The sequence below is a fragment of the Sturnira hondurensis genome, unplaced genomic scaffold (assembly GCF_014824575.4).
Source record: "Sturnira hondurensis isolate 20B ecotype Veracruz unplaced genomic scaffold, ASM1482457v3 Scaffold0018728, whole genome shotgun sequence".
NCBI classification, from domain to species: domain Eukaryota; kingdom Metazoa; phylum Chordata; class Mammalia; order Chiroptera; family Phyllostomidae; genus Sturnira; species Sturnira hondurensis.
This window is the reverse complement of record NW_028091359.1, coordinates 11779281-11800714: the sequence shown is the minus strand read 5'-3', so window position 1 is coordinate 11800714 and position 21434 is coordinate 11779281. Positions and strand designations below refer to the sequence as shown.

The 21434-nt window shown below is 52.3% G+C and overlaps 1 long non-coding RNA gene across 1 annotated transcript in view; it reads left to right on the top strand.

Moving 5' to 3' along the window:
* LOC119003589 (uncharacterized) overlaps positions 1–20922 on the top strand; it is a 138748-nt gene extending 117826 nt beyond the window's left edge. Inside the window, exon 3 of the long non-coding RNA XR_005069990.1 lies at positions 19750–20922. This is a non-coding gene — a long non-coding RNA (uncharacterized LOC119003589). The remainder of the gene's footprint in view (positions 1–19749) is intronic.
* Positions 20923–21434: the final 512 nt, after the last annotated feature.

Here is a 21434-nt window from a genome sequence, read left to right as displayed (position 1 = left end):
CATGTGTGTCTACTCCCACCACCTGGTCTCTATACACGGGGTCTGAAGCAGGGCACAGAAGTCCAGAAGTGTTCAGGGAGAGCCTCCAGGTAGGCGGCTGGAAGCCTGCAGGTCTAGGGAACAGAAATGTATGGATTGCACTTGCTGACCTTCAGGAGCTCAGAGGCTGATTGCAGGATTAAAGGGGATTTCAAGGCTTACTGGAACACTGTGGACTGATGTACGGTCTTAATAAAGCATGATTCGGGCCCGGGGCCACTCCCTGACTTGAAAGGGTAGGATTTGCCCATAGCTGTCTAGACCTCACCGTCCACAGCGGTCACCCTCTGGCTGTAAGTCTGGCCCATAGGTGTGTGTCAGTATAGCAGGTAGCAGGCAGCTCAGAATGTGAGCATGCATGACTGGAGGCAGCAGAGCATCTCCGCTTCTCCCATGGAGCCTGGGAGACGGGTGCTGTGTGCTGCTAAGCAGAGTTTGAGAACTGGGCGGGTGATGCTGCAAACCGTCCACTCTTAGTCCAGCACAGTGGCAAAGAGTATGGACTTGGAAGACCTGGGTCCCCATCCTACTTCCACTGTTTCCTCCCTTGGTGACCACAGACGGATGGCCTTTGGTGTCCACATCTGTAATATGGGGATAATAAAGGTAATCCCTGCTGTGTTGTGACTGGAAATGAGAGGATACACGGGGTGAAGTGCCTAGCTCAGTGCCCGGGACACATTAAGCACCCAGTAGATGTTAGGTGTTTTTTTTTCCTTATTAGTCTGGATGTGATGTTGGGTAGATGACAAAGTCTCGGTTTTCTCATCTGTGAGATGGTGATGCTAATACCCTGTGGTCAGGGGAGGGTGTGGGTTACATTAGCCTCGTCTCTGAGTTTTCCTCCTCCTCTGTCCAGTTCCACTGATCCACTAGAAGGGCAGTGGCTGGTGGGGTTCCCTCCTCCGTCCGCTGGCACGCTGGGTCCTGCCAGGCACTCCGAGGCGGTTTTCTGATTCGATCCTCCTCGCAGCCACCCTGCTGCCCTCGGCTGTGGCAGTGCCTGCTGGGGCACCCGCCAGGGGCTCTAGCCTGTGCACGTCCAGTCTTTCTTTCCCAACGTCATTCTGTGTGTGTTTTCCTAAGCCTCCTTCTCAGATTCAGTATGCCTCGTGTCACTTTCTGCTCAAACACACGAACACACAAACATTCCTCTTTGTTGTCTCAGACATCTACTCCATCTCAGTGGGCATTTGCCCACCTCTCCCCACTCTGGTTTGACTCCCTTCATCCCAGCTCACTGGCTTTGCATCCTCCCCCCGGAGACTGGAATATTTCTGCCCCCTGCCCCTGTGCACACCCCCCGCAACCATGGGGGCCTCGCCACTGTCCACTCCTTCACGGGGAGCATCATCTCCCCAGCCAGTGCCTTACGGGCAGGTGGGGCCAGGAGTGGGCCTTGTTATCTGCTACGTGGGTGTTTCGTTTACCCCATCCTTCTTCACTGCTCATTTCAGGATCCCGCACCGACTGGGCGCTCAGACAATGGTGTGGATTACCTGGTAGGAGGATGGGCCTGGAAAGGAGAGTCGGTTGCTTAAATGATTCTCTCGCCGCCCTCTGGGTTTGGGTAACTGGCAGGCTGTGTGTGTGTGTGGGGGGGGGGGGAGGGGCATTAATGAGTGACTCCCAGGGGATTTCCAGGCAAAGGTATGGGCACTGCCTTTCTGGAAACGGCGCCTCTGCCTCAGCCAGCCCTCTTTCCTCCCCCCTTAGGTGACCCCAAGCTGAACACCATTCCGTAAGGCACACAGCCCCTTATCCCCCTCGGAGCGGCAGTGACTCCCCTTCGTTCATTCATTCATCCATCCATCTAGCAGATGGTTGTTGGGCGCCAGCTATGTTCCAGGACTGTGCTCGGCAGACAACACGACCCTGCTGTCCAAGCCTTGCCTTCTCGTCGGGGAGGGTAGATGATAAACAGCAAAAAATGGTGACCGTGAGGAGCATCTAGGACGTGAGAGGGTGAAAAATAGCGGAGAAAAATAGAAACGAGCTGGAAAGCGGACTCAGGCATGCCGGGCAGAGAGTGGGGCAGGTGGCAGCGCTGAATAGGGCAGACACTTCATTGAGAAGGTGACACCTGAGCCCATCGGGCGATGAGCTTTCTGCAGAAGGAGCAGCTACCTCAAGGCCAAGACAGGGCTGTGCCTGGGATGTTTGAGGACGAGAGTGCCAGTGGGGTTGGCGCTCACGGCAGGAGCTGAGCACATGTGGAGGAGGCCTGGACCGGGGCTAGCCTGGCCGGTAGGGGTGGGGCGGAGGCAAGTTTTCCCACCCGGGGAACTGGGAACCACGGGATAGCAGGGTTTTGAGCAAAGTGTGCTGTGATCGGACTTAACTAGAGGCTGGTATGGTAGCCGAGGGGGAGGGTGCACTGAAGGTGTCTGTTCCTCACCTGCCCACTCGCACACCCAGGACCCTAGATAACCTTGATGATGACGATGGGCTGAAAGTCATGCTAAAACTCCTCAGGGGCTGGTTCTCAATTAGCTGTCCCTGCCTCTTTTAGGATAGCCTCTTGCGTGGCAATCACGGCTTCATATAAGAGTGTGTCTTTTCACCTGTCTGCCTGCAAAGCCGCCAGGGGTCACATAGGCAGGCTGCAGGCTGCAAGCTCAGCAGCAAAGGACAGAAGTGAAAGAGAGTAGGAATAGTAAAAGGAGTAGGAAACATAGGAGGAGGACGACAGCTACCCCGTTTTTCTGTTCAATGTTAGAACAGTGTGGGGTACAGGCTGCTGTTACAGGCCACCTAACGGTGACATTATCACACCATGGAGTGGCTCAGCTGCTCACAGACATGCCTTGTGGTCTCCCCGAAGCCCTTCAGGGGTTCTCCTAGTTTTCTTGCAGCCTTCTTTCCTTCTTCTCCTCTTCCTCCTCCCTGCGACAGTGTGGGACTTGACCATTGCAGGAAGCCGTGGGCCGAGTGTAGGAATGTCACGTGCTCTTTCTCCCAAGTGTGAGTATATTTCCCAATGATTTCACCCAGCTCCTGGCCACTGGCTCTGTTGGGGACACTCTCCTACCCAGCGCCATACACTCTTTTACTTGGGCACCAGTGGCCCCAGGCATGGAGGGAGATGGCGGCCCGACGGCTGGGTCCACTAGTGGCAGTCATAGTCAGGACTATCACAATGCCACCAGGTTGCACTGACGTAGCATACTTCCATTCGAAGGACTCATAGCCACGACCTTTGCGCCCCAAAGGCTCCTGTGTGAGATCATCGAGAGCAAGACCTATTTTCAAGGACAAAAAGTCTGACGCCCAGGGAGGACACACTCTTTCCTCAGGTCCATCCATCATGTGTGTGTGGCGGGTGGGGAAAGGTGCTGTGGCCAGAACGATGATGGCTGCCTGAACCGCAGTGGGGAGTGCAGAGGCAGCTGGTGCCCTGGGAGAAAGAAGCACGTCCCAGTTCTGAGCAGCAGTGGGGATGACCTCACCCAGGGACGGGTGTAGAGCTATCCAGGGGATGGAACTTGCCCTCAGGTCTAAATGTGAGTCACCGTGGCTGTGTCTCCGCATTGGGCTCTGTCCCCAGGCCTCCCACTTCACCCTGGGACATCATGGTCACTGGTCAGGCATCGTGACTCATTTGGTCTCTTAAGCCAGCCACTGGGGGGTGGAGTCCCTCTCTTCCGGCATCTGTACTCGGTGCCATCGATGCAGCTTGGCTGGCCGAGTGCTCGGCGGAGATGTGTGAGACGTGTGTGGTTGGAGGAAGGCCCTCCCACTCTGCAAGGGTCCAGCCAAAGCCACGGCCACAGTGAGTGGATTTCAAAATTTGGTTTGCAAAGTTGGGTGGGAGGAGCCTCCATGGAGCTCCTATAGCTGCAACTCCAGCTTCCTGTGCCCTGGGGTTGACATGTACTGCGATGCCTGAGAGATGGAGGAGTAGACAACGCCAGCCGGGAAGGGGGGGCTCCACATCACCCCACGTAGACGAGCCGAGTTCAGCCAAAGGGCCAACAGCGCCGGGCAGGGTGTCGGGTTTCCCGCCACACCCAGCACCCAGCCTCTGCTGTCATTTCTCCTCCTTGGTTATCATCTTCTAAGGATAGAAGTAGTGTCATCTCTTCTCAACCTGTCAATCTCACACCTGCCGGGAGCCCCTGGCGATGAGACAGCCAGTGCTGCCCAACCTGATGTCATCCATGTTTATCCTCTGTTTTAGAAACCAGGTAGCAGGAGGGACTTTCTGAGGATTAAAAAAAAAAAAAAAAAAGTAAATCCCCCAACTATTTCAGTGAGGGTTTTTTTTTTCTCTCCTGTTTTTTTTTTCCTCATGTTTCCTTTTTCTCTTTCTTAATCTGTCTTTTTAAAAAATTATATTTTATTGATTGTGCTATTACAGTTGTGCTGATTTTCCCCCATTACTCCTCTCTAATTAAAAGAAAATAAACAAGATCATGAAGTGAGGAAGGAAGGAAGGACTCACCAAAGACGGGTGTGAGTTTCTTTTCCCAGGTGCCATTTATCTGATACCTTTCTGAGCGAGCCACCCTGGGAGATGTACCCAGGGCCACCATAGCAGTCTGGTGGCTCAGTAGCCAGTCCTGCCTCCCACCTGACCCTGGAGGTAGGGCATCGTGTTAACGGTCATGGGACTCAGTTTACCCCCTTTCAGCCTCTGTCCTTCCCAAGAGTGAGGAAGCTGACTTATTGCCTCACCGTTTTGTCCTTTGACTCATCAGCTCTAGAACATTTCGCTTCCAGTCTTTGTGTGCCAATGGGGGTTTGGGACAGTGTGGAAGCAGTGTTTAGGGCAGAGGTGAAAGGTGACCAAGACCCCCCCCCCTTCTCAGAATCTCTCCAGACTCCTCTTGAGACGGTGACTTACTGTCCCAGTTGAAGGACTGGGTAATAAGGGGGAGGGGCAGAGGCAGGGTCACAGGGATGCTGTTTGGTCTGGAAAGGAGGGTCAGCTCTCCAAGGCCCTACTGACCTGGAAAATCGGGGGTCGAAGGTGTGGACATGAATGTCATCTAGCCCAAGTGCGAGAACTTGTGGGAAAGAGCCAGCCTCGGGGTGACTCAGTCTGCTAGCAAACTGGAAAGGGGGAGTGACTCACTTTCAACCCTGAACAAGAACTCCTGAGGCCGGGCCGCCAGCACCTGTCTGGGCCGCGGTTAGTTATTAATGCTGCCAGGAAAAGTGTCATGGGAACCGGACGCTGGCCTAGATTGCCGCAGGCAGCCTGACTTTTCCCAGCTCGCACAGCCTCTGCTCACCTCTGCCGTGGCTCCTCTCCGGCCTGACCCCAGACGCACAGGGCCTCGGAGCTCTTAGTGGTCCAGTGTCTCCCCAGGTACCCCTTGAGGATGCAGGGGAGGACAAAGGGGTCAGAGAAATGGCTTGGTGAGGCAAAACCCACGCTGAAAGGTCAGCCTGAATCTGGGCATTCCAGGAGTGGCCTGAGCACCGGTTGGCCCTGCCACCCTGCCCTGTGTTCCTCATCTCCAAGTTCTGGTGCCCGGGGCTCAAGAAGATCTTCAGGGAATGCCTTCAGGCGGTGTGGCTGAGTCCGGCCAGGGGTCCCACCAGAAAGAAACTCTGCCACCTCCCACAGACACCCCTGATTTCAGCATCATTAACTCCTGCCCTGCTGACCTGTGGCCCCAAGGAAGGCACAGTTCTTGCTCCATCTTGCCCTAGCAATCAACCACTTCCCGGATTGCTTGAGGTAGCTTAGTATAGCCGACGAGGCCCTCTGCAAGGCACCCTGGGAAGGCTGGGGCTGGTTGCATTGAGCTAGACACTCACATCAGCTCTGCTCTGCCCTCTTTCTTTCTCCATGCCTGGAGAAATACACAGGGGCAGCCTTTCCTCCCAGATCACAGGAGGTATGCTTTGCTGCTTTTGTCGGAAGCCCAACCTGGGCACAAGCCATGCATGCCCCAGCCCGGTCCATGCCTTTCCACTTCTAACTGTCAAGCAGGGGGAGGAGGAAGGCTGATTGGACAGGAAGAGGTGGCAGTTTCAGCAGGTCAGTCTCTCCAGTGGCCACAAAGGAAGCCCCGGGCCCAGAGGGAAGAGCCATCCCCTGATACTTGTTGCCACCTCTGTGAAGTACAGCCCGTAACTGCTCGTGGGCAATACAGAGGGGGTGGGACACCGCTTGCCTGCCTGGTCCATGGAAGGAGCACTGTACTAGCAACTGGGACATGTGCTCCCTGGGTGGCCCTGAACAAGTCATCGAACCGCCCCAGCAGTTTCATCTGTGAAGTGGGAATAAGGACAACACCTGTCCTGCTTACTCGACAGGGTTTGTGTGAGGCCAGCTGAGATCACCGAGCACGTGACGTGACTCTGGGAGTGGCAAGGGCCACCCAGATCGGGGTTGAAACACTGGGGTGCTTAAGGTGATTAGCAGCAAGGCAGGGTCTGAGGTCTGTGCTTCTCTGGGAGGGTGGCTTTACAGGTACCCACCTGTGGCTTAAGAGCTTCTTGGGCCTCCCACAGCTGATAAATCACTGCCTGGTGGGTGTGCTTCGTCTGCACTGCAGCATGAACAGGCAGCCTGCCGTGGCTGCTGCCCAGAACGGCGCCTCTGCCTTCTCTCCCTCTCCTGCCGGGCCAGGCAGAGCGGAGATGGATCCCATGGCCTTACCTCTTAGGTTTTCCTGAGGGACCCTCCAACTGTCCGGATGGGCACTCGGGTGGCCCCGAATCCCTTTCTCAGTCCACATGATCATCGGATACTAATTTAGGTGCCTCCTGTCCTGTGATTTGTCCTGGTTTGCCACCTTCTTGCCATCGCAGAAGAAGGGGGCACATAGGAGTATCCGATCGTATCCCATGGTACAGGATACGAAAAAGGTTCTCGACAGGCCATCGCCGTACATACAGCTCCCCTCGTCCTAGCTTGTCTTTCTTTGTCGTGCTCTGTTGGTGCACTCACCGAAGGGGGGAACATGGAGACTGCAGGGGCATCCCGGCGGGGCGGTAAGCATCTGTGCACGGCTTTCTCTGTGCCCAGCACTGGGCTGAGTAAACGAGGTACAACTCTTGCTTTCAACAAACTAAACTCTTTTTGACCAGCTGATTCCCTCTCCCACCCAGACCGGGGGTCTCCTCTAAGTCTTTCCAGACGGGTGTTTTCTGCCTGAACCCTTCAACGGTGGGTAATTCAGTCTGTCCTAAGGTCCCTCGATCGAGCACTGGCAACTCTAATTGTTGGGGAGTTTATTCACGTAGGGAGTGTGTGCCTCTAGGCACTTCCCAAAGGGGTCGCTCTCTGCAACCTGGAAAAATCAGAGAAGACTTTGTGACGTTACTGAAACGTCTAGGGGGGAAATGGAGCCGTCTGTAGTGGACTGGATTCTAGCATTGCCCCAGAATCCAGATCCACCTAGAACCTCAGGATGTGGCCTGATTTAGGAAAGGGGTCTTTGCAGGTGTAATGAGTTCGGGATCCAGTGACGAGTCCTTAGAAGAGAAGAGGAAACAGACACAGAGAAGGAGGCATTATGAAGATGGAGGCAGAGACTGGAGCGATGTTTGGCTGAGGTGTGTACAGGGGAGAACCCTTTTGCTGGGAAACCTGACATCTTCAGTGCCTGGAGAGGTACCATCCCTGGATGCTCTGACTGGTTGATCTGTCTTCACTAAATTGTCCGCAGTTGCTGCTTCTCTGTTTCTAGGGATCAAAAATTCCTCAACCCTCTTACCACCCTGCAAATAAAAATGTGACTAATATGATGGCAGAAGTAATTACAAGATGCATAACATTAGAAAACTTTATTAAAAGGCAAGGAAAATATTTGAGCTCCATACTCAGTTATTTTTGTGTGTGTGTGTGTGTTTTATTTTTTTTTTATTTTTTAAAATATATTTTATTGATTATACCATTACAGTTGTTCTATTCCCCCCCTTCATTCCCCTCCACCAGCATACTCCCTCCCCCACCATTCTCCCCCCGCTTAGTTTATAACCACGTGTCTCAAGTTCTTTAGATTCTGTATTTCCCCCACTATTCTTGCCCTCCCCCCTATCTATTTTCTACCTACCCTCTATGCTATTTTCTGTGCCTTCTCCCCCCTTCTCCTCCTCCCACTCCCCTGTTGCTAACCCTCCGTGTGTTCTTCATTTCTATGGTTCCACTCCTGATCTAGCTGTCCTCTTAGTTTGCTTTTGTTTTAGGTGTGGTTGTTAATAACTGTGAGTTTGCTATCCTTTCACTGTTCATATTTTTCATCTTCTTTTTCTTATATAAGTCCCTTTAGCATTTCATATAATAAGGGCTTGGTGATGATGAACTCCTTGAACTTGACCTTATCTGAGAAGCACTTTATCTGTCCTTCCATTCTAAATGAAAGCTTTGCTGGATAAAGCAATCTTGGCTGTAGGTCTTTGGATTTCATGACTTGGAATACTTCTTTCCAGCCCCTTCTTGCCTGTAAGGTCTCTTTTGAGAAATCCGCTGACAGTCTGATGGGTACTCCTTTGTAGGTGACTGTCCCCTTATCCCTTGCTGCTTCTAGGATTCTCTCCTTCATTTTGGTCTTGGCTAATGTAATTATGATGTGCCTTGGTGTGTTCCTTCTTGGGTCCAACTTCTTTGGCACTCTCTGAGCTTCCTGGATTTCCTGGAAGTCTATTTCCTTTGCCAGACTGGGGAAGTTCTCCTTTATTATTTGTTCAAATAAGTTTTCCACTCGTGGCTGTTTCTTTCCCCCTTCTGGTACCCCTATAATCCGGATGTTGGAACGTTTAAAGATGTCCTGGAGGTTCCTAAGCCTCTCCTCATTTTTTTGAATTCTCATTTCTTCATTCCTTTCTGGTGGGATGTTTTGTTCTTCCTTCTGGTCCATTCCATTGATTTGAGTCCCAGTTTCCTTTCCATCACTATTGGTTTCCTGTGCATCTCCCTTCATTTCAATTAGTTTAGCCTTCATATGTTCCTCTAATTTGTGACTATAATCAACCAGTTCTGTGAGCATCCTGATAAACAGTGTCTTGAACTGTGCTTCTGAGAGGCTGGCAATTTCTCGGTCGCTGAGAGTTATTGGCTCTGGGACTTTGAGTTCTTCTTGCGCCATCTTTTGGGCTGTTCGTGCCTGTTACGTAGCAGGATCGGGGCCCTAGGTGTTCCCCAGAGCAGGGCAACTCAGTCGCTGGGTTGTGACGCTGTATGTGGGGGCGGGGTCAAAGAGGAACAATGGCGTCCCATCTGCCGCCTCCCGCTGCGGCCCCCACAGGTGGCCGGTGCCGCAGCTGCCACCATCACTGGGGCCTGTGAGTTTCGTCCCACTGCACACGAGTGTGCCACTGCCGTCAGCCCTCGCTCCCTGGGGCCTGCATGGTCCGTCTCACTGTGCACAAATGTGCCACCACGGTCAGTCTGCCCTGCACCCTGACTGGGTCCGGTCTACCTGTGCGCCTAGGTCTGGGGATCTTTCCTGCCCGACCCAGCTCTGCTGCTGGCTCCGCCCCTCTTACCGTCCCCGTTGAGCGGTTCATCGTTGTTGGACTTCCGTATAATTCCATTTTCTGTTCTTTGGCTGTGTCTTTGTTCTCCAAACCTTTGTTGTATTCAAACTTGGTTGTGGGAGAAGGCACAGTGTTTCCACCTACGCCTCCATCTTGGCGGAAGTTCCTTCCATACTCAGTTATATGATATTAATCTTTTATTATTAAGTAGCACTGAAGTATTTTTATGGCTGTTTAGTATTTCATTGTAGGGCCATGACCGCTGCTCTTTAGCAGATCTTTGATTTTTCCAGTGTTTTTTCTTTTGTTGTGAAATAAGGCTCTGATGACAATCCTTATAAACAAGAACTTTATTCATATCTGAACTAGTTTATGGGGCTGCTGTAACAGATTACCGACTTGGTTTAAAATAGCACAAGTTTATCCTCATACAGTTCTGGAGGCCAGAAATCTGTAATGAAACTTGATTTGAGTCCCCAAATCATTTTGATTTGACTGTCATTTTGATTTGGGGACTCAAGTCAAGTTGTGAGCAGGGCCAGTTCCTTCTGAGGCCCCAGGGGCAAGTCGTTCCTGGCCAGTTCCAGCTCCTGGGGGCCGTGAGCATCCCTTGGTCTGTAGCTGCGGCCCTCTCGTCTCTACCTCTGCGGTCACGTCACAGTCTTCTCTCTATAGCCGTCTTCTTCCCTCTTACAGGGACACTTATGACGGCATGTAGGGTGCATTGGATAATCTAGAGTAGTCTCCCCATTTTAATATCCTTAATTTAATCCCTCTTACCAAGTCCCTTTTGCCATATAAGGTAACATTTACACTGTGACTATCTTTATTTTCTTTTTTGGATGGGGTTATCATTATTGAACCTATCGCCATGTGCATGATTAATTTTCTCCCAATAAATTCCCGTACGTGGAAATAAAGGGTGAAAGGGCAATACTACTGTTGCGTGAGATGTTTGGAGAAAGTATTCAGTGTTAATAGATGCAACTGGCATCTTTTTGCTACTGCTCCTTTAAGAGCGCTTCTTAGCTCTCCTAGGAGTGGGATGGGTTGGGGGACGGGGTGGGGGGGGGTGCTGTGGATTGAAATCCCCATTACAGGAATCATTTAAAGTTAGCCTCTAGGAAGCTCGGGGCTAATGAGATAATTCCCATTAGGAAAGGAAGGAAGTGAAGGTGGCCTGACATCCTTTCTGTCTTTAATTTATATGATTCACGGAAACCTCCCCCTCTCTTCCCCTGGGGCCCCTCCTTCTGCTGCCCCTTTGAATTCTGGGTCCACTGTCCAGCTCAGTCTGCCAGGCACCAGCCAGGGCTCTGGTTTCCAGCAAGCCCCAGCACGCCGGGAAACCTGGGAAGGTTGTCTTCCGCCAGGACGAGGCATTTGGGCTCTTTGCTCGGCAGCTGTGCCAGAGAATCTGGTCTGTGCATTTTTCTTCTCAATTCCCAGAGCTTCACCCAGCTCCCCTGCACCTCCTCCCTTGCCCAGACTGACCAGGATGGGACTGGTGGCCATGGGACCAAAGAAAAGAACAAAGCTTTCAATAGAACACAGGCAGGCTCCAGGGGACCTAGAGGCAAGGCTGCCAAGATTTTGTTTGCAGCAACCCCCTGTCCCACCCTTTATACTTTTAGAGCGAAGGAGAGAGAGCAAAATGGAGCCGGGGAGGAGAGAGAAGGACAGAGATCAGTGCTCTTCCTGTTTTGCTGCCTATACTTGGTCGAAGCTCCCCCTGCACCGTGAAAATTGTTTGGGTCTTTAATTTGAAGAGTGCGAAGTAACCCAAGGGTCAAAGTTTAGAAGTGCAGATCAAAAACCCTGGAAACATCTGGGGGCTGCAGAGAGGGAGACCTGATCTTGGGGGCACTGTGGCTATCAGAGTTGGAGTCCTGCACTTCGTTTTTGACACCAGCTGGGGAGAGTTCTGGCCAATGCTCCTGCAAGCCCAGGAAGGGTCCCTGGCACCAGAGGGAGGTGAGAGGCTCTTTCTTGTCCCCGGCTCACTTATTTTCCTCCTCTCATCCTCCCCGAGGGAGGCCATATGGTGGAGTGTTCTGAGTCAGGGCCAAGGGCCGGAGCCTCACTGGCCCCAGGACAGTCCTGCGGTCCTGCTGTGCCGTGTGGGTGGCCTGTCCTGTGAACTTGCTGCCTGACCTCCCAGAGCCCAGCTGCAGCCTTGAGTAACAGCCTGGCCTCATCGGGACCAGAGGGTGCTGAGGCCCAGGGTCCCTTGTCACCCATGCCTCGTGTTGCCCAGGCTGGGCTGGCATTGGGGCCAGGCTAGACAGACCAGGCAGAGTCCTTCCTGTGTGTACCCCTTCCTGTTGGGCTGACCTAGCCTGGCTCTCCAGGCTGTAGCACCCCTAACGAGAGTGAGACAGAGAGGTGAGCCAGGGGTTTGAGGGAGAGAGGACATGGTCAGAAGCAAGGAAAGACATTACAGTTGAACGCAGAGATTACCTGTGCATTTCAACGTTAAATAGCAAAGCTCGAGTCCAGATTCTCCTTGGCTCAGTTGGAATCCAGCATGCAATCCCGTTCCCTATTTATAGCAGGCTGTCTTGTTCAAGGTGGGCTCCTTCCAGGCAGGTGGGCATCATTACCTGGTCAGGACCCAGGTAATGGGTCCGTTGCCTGTTGCATGTGGAGTTTGCAGACTTTTTAGGGGCAGTTGAGGGCACATGGAAAGAATTGAGGTAGAGTTCATCTAAATGCTAGGGACAACTTTACTGATTAAAACAAACAAACAAAAAAAGGATTAATGGAAGATGGGTCGAGAGGGGTTTTTTTTTATACCTCTTAGGTATGGTCTATGTCAAGAAAATAACCAAGGCAGTGACTTAATGTCCTTCCATCCTCGGAAATGTGCTGCCTATATTTTTTAACAGAGCGCGTGCTTTAGGGGAAATGCCCAATAATCACGAATACTGCTGTTTAACTCAGTCCACATGACTGTCCCACGGTGCAGTAGCATGGTTTTCCTGTTTGACAGAGGGGTTAGAGAGGGAGCTTGTCCAGGATCAGGGATTTCAACCTGGTCTGATTCCATATCATTCAGCTAAGGTGCCTCCAGTGACACGTATTTTCCCATTGGTAGGAAAGAGTCTCCACGCCTCACGGCCCCACGTCCCTCCCCACGTGTCAGATAGCTAACCTTGGTTGCTGGTGACTCACTTGTGCATTCATTTGTCTGCCCATCCATCCAGCCATCCACCCATTGATGTGCTTCTTCCGTGCCAGACACTAAGCTAGGTACTCCAGATGCAAGGAAAAAACACACGGCAGCTGCAGCATGCCTCCAGCTGGCCACGGACAGACCTGCATGGGACGGAGGAACCCTCCAGGGGCCTTGAAGCTGCCAGCACCCACAATCTTTGAGTGCATGAACCCTTTCTCTACAGCGCGGGTGCTCCAGATCCAGGCAACTCAGGGGTCCCACTGTGTCACTGCAGGCTGACAGCTGGCCCTCGAACATCTGGGAGACAGTGGACAAGGCACTTCAGGGAGCAGGGGAGGGGGGCCTGTCAATGCATCCTCCTGAGCAAAAAATGTAGTAAATGCCTTCTTCTCTGGAACCCCCTTCCTGGCGTGATTCCCAAACAGGAGAGGGGCACCTGCCTGGCCTCCAAGGAGGTGTCTCTCTGTCCCCTTGATCCCTGTTATTGGTAGCAGGGCTGGCACACACTCTGGCCAGTCCCCATTTTCCAATGTTAAATGGGCCACTTGAAGAAAGAGAAGAGAAGGGCCTTGTGATTGGCCGGTAGGTGGCCCCTGAGGGACGCATTGCGTGATAAGGAGAGGACAGAGGGAGTCTGGGACTAGGGTCCCCATTACCTTGAAAGTCCATCTTTAGGAACAGTCTTTTGCAGAATAAACAAGGGATCCAGGCCGGCTGATTTGGAAGGGTCTTTGATCCACCTAGAAGTTAATGCTTTTCAGTGGAAAACCACAAAGCAGCCCCACCCAGGACAGCGGAGATAACAGGCCGGGTGCAATCGCAAAGCACCGGCCTCTTGATAATGCCGGGATTTATTGAGGTCTGGTTTTCACCCAATGGGAACACATCCGGCGAGCATCAAAGAGGGCAGGCGTCACCTTGTGCAAAGAATCCTGGACCCTCAGGTGTGTAGGTGTTGGGCAGGGTGCGTGTGTGGCTGTGTGTGCACAAGGCTGCCCGTTGGCAATTACCTCTCTATGGATCAGAGGCCGCCAGCCCTGGGGGACCTTGACAAAGTTGTGAACTCAATTCCCTTGTTCTGGCTGGTCCAGCTCCTAATATGGTTATTTAACACCGCATGTATTAAGGGGTGCTCTGTGTCGTTTTGTCTTTAATTCTGTGTCACCAAGGCAATTCATGTAAGAAGTTTAAGAAGGACGTGAGGTGGGTGCTCAGAGAAGACAAAGCCTGAATGCTGATCATTTGGGGAATTGGGACTTGCTCCTTTGCCATCTTTAGAAGGTTTTTGCTTCACCTGGTACAAATTCCACAGGTGTATGTCTGACCTATAGGAGTGGGAGAAACAGGGTGTGGGGAATGGTGGAAGAATAAAGGGAAAGTATAGGGTCGCATCTCTGCAGGGGGAGCTGTTGGACGAAGGGGGGAGTGCGGTCCTGGGGGAAGGGCCCCTTCCCCGCCCACCCCAGGCAGCGCCTCTTGGCCGCCTCCTGTTCCATCTGGGCTGTCAGGATGCTGGACATCACGCATTGGCCTCTGGAGACAGGAGCAGGGAAACAACACCATGCAAACAGAACATCTGGAAGCTTTTTAAGGTTTATTTTTTAACACATTTGCAAGAGTCAGGACATTTGCGCAGGAGGTTTACAGGCTGGAGGGAACCCAGGGGTTTCAGTCAAGTGGGAGCTGTGTTTGGACTCTGTGGGGAGGGGAAGGTGGGAGCGTTGGAATTGGCCCACGCCAAAAGCACAGTCCTCCAGTCTTTGGACTAGCTGGTTGCCCAGGAACAGAAAAGGGACCTGGGTGCCTTGCCTCCTGGGTACCACTGGGACAGAGCATAGGACTTCTTCTGCCTTGTTCCAATCAGCTGCCTTGCATGGAATGGAAGGACAGGGGGCAGAACCTCTGGGAAAGGCTGGGAAGATGCTGGTAGGTTCCATCCCACCGAGCCTCAACCTCCTAGAGACCCCCTGGGCCCTGGCTTTCTCCATGTGGGTTACAGACGCAGACCTGTTCCGCATCTCCCCATCTGGGCTAGCCAGGTGGGGCTGAAAGAGGTGGGGACAGAGAGGCCAGGTCATCCCAGTGCTGCAGAGACTTGGTTCACCCTGCAGGCTTCTCTGTTGTCCGTCTTCCTCTCCTCCACTCCTCTGTCTCCTCCCTCTCTCTCCCCTCCTCCTCGACTCCCTCTGTTCTCCTCTTCTTTTTATTCCTCTCCCTCCTTCTCTCCTCCTTTTCTCCACCTTCTCCCTGCCTCCCCCAGTGACATCCTTGACTTAATGATTTAGGTGAAAGGAAGCAAGGGAAGGCTTGGCTCAGCATTTCAGCAGGGATGAAATAATGAAGGCAAGAGACATTCCCAGCAGGAGAGAGAATTTACACGTGACTGCATCTTTCTTTTCCAGGAGCCAGAACCTGTTCAGCCCTCCTGCTTTCTTCCTTGCTGGGTTCTCATTTAATTCTTTCTTTCTTTTCTGCTCCGGCCCAGTGATGGACCCCTAACCACACTTATTAGCTATATGGGGAGTCTGTCTTCTCTTCGAGTGCGTCCTTGTGGGAGGATTGTGGTTTCAGTGCCTGGGGAGTTTACCAATTGGAAGGAGAATTTGCGCTCCCATTTCTAAACAGGCCCGCTGCCGTATCACGGTCTTTATTAAGACAGTTCTTATGGGTGAGTGAGCTGGTGTTTACAGCATCTCGTGGAAGCTGGTTCCTTGTGTGCTCTGCTTATCAGGGGAGGAAACTGAGGCTTCAGTGTTTCACAGGAGACACTGAAAGGTGTCCACCCTGTTCTGATGGGAAGCGAGGTGACACAGCCACCAGGAATTCCATCCCCGTCTGGTTACCCCTTCTGGCAGCTGGCTGTTCCTTCCCAAACCTGCCCCCGCCATGCTCGTGACAGTTTCGGTTTGGGAGCACCTGGTGTCCTCCCGGAGTCGGGGTTCAGACTCTGAGTTACCACCTTCCCCAGCTCGAGGCAGGCCAGGCTGTCCGCCGGGCCAGCAGCAACGTGCGATGGTTCTCAGCATTGGCCGCACATGGAATCACCTGGAAGCTCTAACAGCCGCCTCATGCCACCCTAGTAGATTCTGACTTGTCCAGGTCAAGAACGAACCACTGCTCAGAGATGTTTCTTAACTGGGGACAGTTTTGCTGCCTTGTTTCCCCCCTCGGACGTATACCAGTGTCTGAGACATTTCTGGTGGCCACACTGAGAGGGGGTGCTGTGGGCATCTAGTGGATACAGGCCAGCGATGCTGCTGAACATCGTACAATTCACAGGACAGCGCCCCCACCAAGAGTGACCCAGCCCCAAATGTCACTAGTGCCAGAGGGGAGAAACTTTGCTCTGGAATGGTGGTTCTCGGGCTTGTGTGTGCACAGGATCACCTGGAGGGCTCGTCAAAGCACGTACGGCTGGGCTCCACTCCCAGAACTTTTGATTCAGAAAGTCTGGGGCGGGGCCTGAGAATTTGCATTTCTTTCTAACAAGTGCCGAAGCTGGGCTACTCTTTGAGGACTGCGACTCTCGATTGGTTCAGAATCTGTTTTTCTAGATCTGTGATATATTATATCTATTATCAAACTCTAAAATAATAGAGCCATATTAACTAAGACACAAGAATATTCTTACAGAACAAAAATCCCGAGAAAGGCTGTCCAAAGGCTAGTGTGGCAGTTCTGGTTATTAGAGACCCAGGCTTCCGTCTTCCTATTAAATCATCCTTTTGTAGCACTCCCATTTTCAGTGTCCCTCACGGTCCAGAATGGCTGCCGGAGCACCAGCCATCGTGTCCTCACTGAAGGCAGAAGGTGGTAAAGGCAGAGAGATAACAGACTCTTTCCAACAGTTTTTGGAGAGCTTCCTCAGAAGTCCCATAGGCCTTGCTTACATCTCTTTGGCCAGATTTTAGTCACACAGCCGTAGCTAGATGCTAGGGAGCCAGAGAAACATAGTCTTTCTTACTCTGGGCCACAGTGTGCCAACCAAAATTCAGAGTTATGTTTCTACGTAGAAAGGAGAGAACCAATATCGGAGTAAATAACTAAGAGATTCCTCCTAACAGTTACCATTTATTTAGCCTCTGCCGTGGGGCATGTGCTGTTCCTGTGGTATCTCACTTAATCCTCAAGGCTTTGCAAGGCAGATAATAGTATCTTTATTTTGCAGGTGGTGAAACAGGAGCTTTCAGAGATGAAGCCACTGGCCTAAGCTAGAATCACAATGATGTGCTATAAAAGCTACTTCAAAGCCTGGGCTGCTTCTTGCCTCAGTTGCTCTCAGAGACCTGACCTTTTCCTTCCGCAGCTGTAGAGTGTCTGTTAGACCGTGTAAGCCTAATTCTGGACCCCGCCCCTTCTGACCAGCTCCGTCCCATTGCTGCCCGTGCCCCTGCTGTGAGACCCCTGACTGCGGATCTGTGGGGAAACAGGCCCGGTATGCCCTGAACAAGATTAGTTTCCTGTGGCTGCTGTAAAAGTACCACGAACGTAGAGGCTTAAAGCAACACAAATGTATTCTTTTATAGCTCCGGGGCCGGTTGCACTGGGCTAGCAGCATGGTATCCGCAGGCCGGTTGCTTCTGGGCCCTCCTGGGAAGAATCCATTTCCTTGCCTTCTCCAGCTTCTGGAGTCCGCCTGCTCGCTTGGCCTCACGATTCCTCTCCCGCGTCCCTCCGGTCCCTCCTGGGTCAGATCTCCCTCTGCCTCGCTCTTATAAAACACTCTTGTGATCGTACGTGGGGCCCACCCAGGTAACCCAGGAGAACCACTGGAACTCCAGAGCCTTTGGCCTGCTCAGCCCCTTTTGCTGTAGGAGGTCTCATTCGAAGTCACAGGGATTAGGGCATGGTTATCTTTGGGGGCTAATCCTCAGCTGACCACAGCGTCCTCCTTGCTACTGCTCTGCCTTCCCTTGTCCCAGCTCCTCTTCCCCGGGCTGTCCCAAACACGGAACACGCGTGCATTTCACTTCTGTCCCGGGGTTTTCGAAGAGGCCAGAGACGGGGTCTGAAGGGCAGAGCAGTGTGTTGGGAGACTTGTCTAATCAGCTCCCAGTGGCCATAGCAACCAGCGCAAAAACATTCAAGGAGTGGAAAGGGATTGGGGGGAGGGGATCCTGCCCTCGAGGTGGCAGAGTGGCTTACCCTGGGCAGTGGTGTCCAATGGGGACACATAAACTGCAGCTATGTCCCCTCAGCAAGCTCCATAAACTCCCTGGGCTGTGTGTTTCTAGGTGATCTTTCAAACCTCGAGGTGCCTGTTAATCCATGGGCCCCCGTTGCCTTTCTCTAGGCTAATAGAGGCATGTCTTTGGCCACATATAAATGTTATACCTAGAGGAATTTGGGCGACAGGGTGGGGGCGGTATTAGGCTCTGCTTAGGCTGGTAATGTTCTAACCTCATTTTCCTTCGCTTCTCATCTCCGCCCCGTCCCAGCCCCCCTTGGCTGGGTTGGCCATGCTGGGATGAGTCTGGGGTGTTGTTATGTTTTGCTTTTTATTTTATTTTTCAAGTACCTCCCAACACTCCCCTCTGTGTTTAATGTCCTACTGCCAAGTGCATGTGGTTGCTGGGCAACAAGAAGGAAGTCCCTGTGTGATTCACCTGGCTGTTGCCAATTAATTTGCTAGCTGCGTGCGTGCGTGCGTCTCCCAGGGAAGGAAAGGCTTCTCCTGGGAGAAGGGCTGCTGCTCAGGAGGGGAAAGGAAACCAGAGGAAAGTTAGCAGAACTTAGGGGGTGTTTGCTGTGGTTTGGGGTCCAAATGAAAGAGTATCTGGAAGTCCCAGGCAACATGTGGGCGAAGACTTCCGATGTCCTTCTGGGCCACCAATTAGAGAGCTGCCTGGAGCACCACAGCATCTCTGCATGGGCAATTTGGCGGGCTTTTTTGGGGGTAGGTGACTCTAATACACAAACTGTCTGTCCTTTTGAAGTTCTGCACAGAAATGTCTTTAGCCATCATCTTCCTGCTCGGTCTTCCCAGGCCCCCCTTGTGGCATTCTCTCGTCTCTGACAGCACCCTTCTTGCTGGATCTCACAGCAGCTGCACACTTCCCTGCCAGGGGTTAGCCAAAGCCTGTGGGGAGGAGATCAACCTGGCACCAGGCTGAGCTGTGACCCACACAGGGTCAGAACAGGGACAGACAGGGCCGGTTGGCCCAGACCACCTCCAGAATCCTTAGTGTACTTCCCTGAGATACTGCTGTCCTTCTGGCTTCCTGCCTGATCAGTGTTACCTCTCACTAGGGCCTAGGAGGTGGGGTTTTCCTGTCTGGTTTGTGTCTGTATCCACAGCATCTAATCCACTGGGGTCCAGGGGAATGCAGGCAGGCGTTTGCGTCCCTGGTAGATTGATGGTCATTGCTGGAGTCAGAGACGCAGTGAGCCATCTCTACCTGTGAATAGGCCCCTTGCTTGCATTGCTGGGCCTCATCAGTCTTAAAATGAGGATGTCCCCTGAAGGCATTTTGTGGTGCTGAACATATTTGTCAGTAGGAATTCAGAGGTGGTGGGAAGCTGGGGAACTGGGGAACTTGACTCCAAGTCCATCTCCACTTATTTGCCAGGGCATTAGGGATGCAGAAATGTGTTAAACACTCTCTGGATAATTTCCTAATTAATTATTAAGGGACTTGTGAAAGCAGAGAGAAGTGGCAGCTGAAGTGAACATTAGGATTGGGGAGAACATTGGTGTCCTCTGTACCTCAGTTTTCCCATCAGTAAAGTGGGTGTTGTAATGCCTTTGTGCTCCCCACCCCACCATCTCACAGAAATAGAATGGTGACATGCTAAAAAACAGAATTCCTTGGGGCTGGCTGCATTAGTGGTATTTTTTTTTAATCAGCCATGGGTGCAGTGTGTGAAAGTGAGATTTGTGTGAAGACTCAGCGTGCAGGGAGCTGCTTGTGATGTATAAACAGTCCCCCTTTTCTTTCCTTAAGAAAAATCCTGCTTTCAGCAGTGGCGTCTGCCCTTTTCAGTAGCTAGAATATTGTGGACTAAAGTCAGGAAAGCGATGCCCGCTGTTGAAAGACAGCGGCTGGAAGAACAGATGCCAGAATCTCACTCCTGTGCTGTGTTTTGGTCTGCAGGCCTTGAAAGGAGAATTGGCAAAGGGCTGCCCTTCCTCCCCACACTTCCCACCATCAAGCTTCGTGGAGCCACGGTGTGCCACCAGGTCCCCACCGAACGACGTGACTCAGATGTGACCATCTCTTTAAGAAGCAAGAGCTCTGGATTGGGTGGAGAGTTCTTATTGTGGAGGACAAAGAAGGTTCTGGTTTTGAGAAGACATTTAAGGAGAAAGCCAAGACCCTCGCGTGGAGGAATAGTCCTCATGATGACCTGCGTGAGCTGGCAGAGTCATCGCTGGGAGTGACGTGTGGTTGAAGAAGACACCCGTGTCCCAGACCTTGTTTTTCCTTCCTATGGAAAACGTTACCTCTGCTGCCGGCTCCTACGACTGCCCTCCCCTGCTCTCAGGAACCCCTGGGCGTTCGCCACACCCTTTTCTGCCCCCCGACCTCCACGTCAGCTGTGCAGCAATTCTTGTTTGCTCCGTTATCTTCTAGCGGATGCAGAGTGAATCGTTAACTACACTGAGGTCAAACAGGATCTTAATTTTTGTTCCTGTAACTTCTAAAGTACAAGTGTCACTCCGTGCCCAGGCCAGGAATAGCATTCCTCCTCATCTGTTTGGGATCTGGCCGCACAATTTCCGGAGGGACAGCGATCAGAGACGTTCAGGTTCTTGGGGACGTTGGAGGGGACTTTGGCATCGGAGTCGGATAGAGAAGGCTGGCCCCATGTTCAGCTGCCTTGGTTGGCATCGCACGTGGTTGTACAGCTGCAGGAGCAGCAGACGACCCCTGCTGTTGACTCCAGCTGTGTTGACACAGAGGCAGCGTCTGCTGTGAAGACCCTCTTCTCTCAGGAGGCAGCTGGGGGCCACACCCGAACTTGGGCCTTCATTCCAGACCGTCCAGCTACCAGGCCGGTGGCGTTTATTGTGGAAACTCTTCCCCCAGCGTGTGCTGATGACTCACCCGCCTGACAATGGATTGGGCCCCACGAAACTCGAGTCCTGTTTGTGTCATTCATTCACTCTGTTGCCGCCACACGCGTGGATGAAAATACTTTCTATGTATCCATCACACTTCATCCTTGTCCAAAATGCAGAGCCAAACACGCTTGTTCTTCCAGTTTCCCAAGTGAATGGATGGCTTGCTTTTGTAAGAAAGAATTAAAGCCAGACATGTATTTTCTCTGTGTTGTAGGTGACGTGTTTGTGTGACCATTTAGAGGCTCCCACGTCTTCTCAGTGGAGCAGTGGGGTCTTCCTTGGCATCTCAGAGTCACCACAAAGTGGGTGAGAGGAACCTCAGGAGAAGGTTTCCCGCAACTGAAATGTAAGGCTTCTTTGTGGGGTTTTACTTTCCCTCCTTGACCCGCAGACAGGCTTGTTGTATCAGATTCCTTTGGGTTTCAAGGAATAAGAGACCCACCTTGTTGTACCTCCCTAAATGCTGTTTCTTGCAAATTTCCGTGGAAGTAGGGCACAGTCTACCCAGCAACTGCCCACCTAGACCTTTCCAGGAAGCCCAGGTCATTCAAGAGTTCCCCTTGCTATCCAGGGTGTTCAGGGAGAGCACAACTGTCCCACCATGGCCATCTTAATCTTCTGCTCCGCAGCAGGACCCCTGCTCCTGGTTCTAGGCTTCTCCTGTGGCAATGAGCTGAGGGTATCCAGGGCTTGAGGCTTTCCTGGGATGCGGGA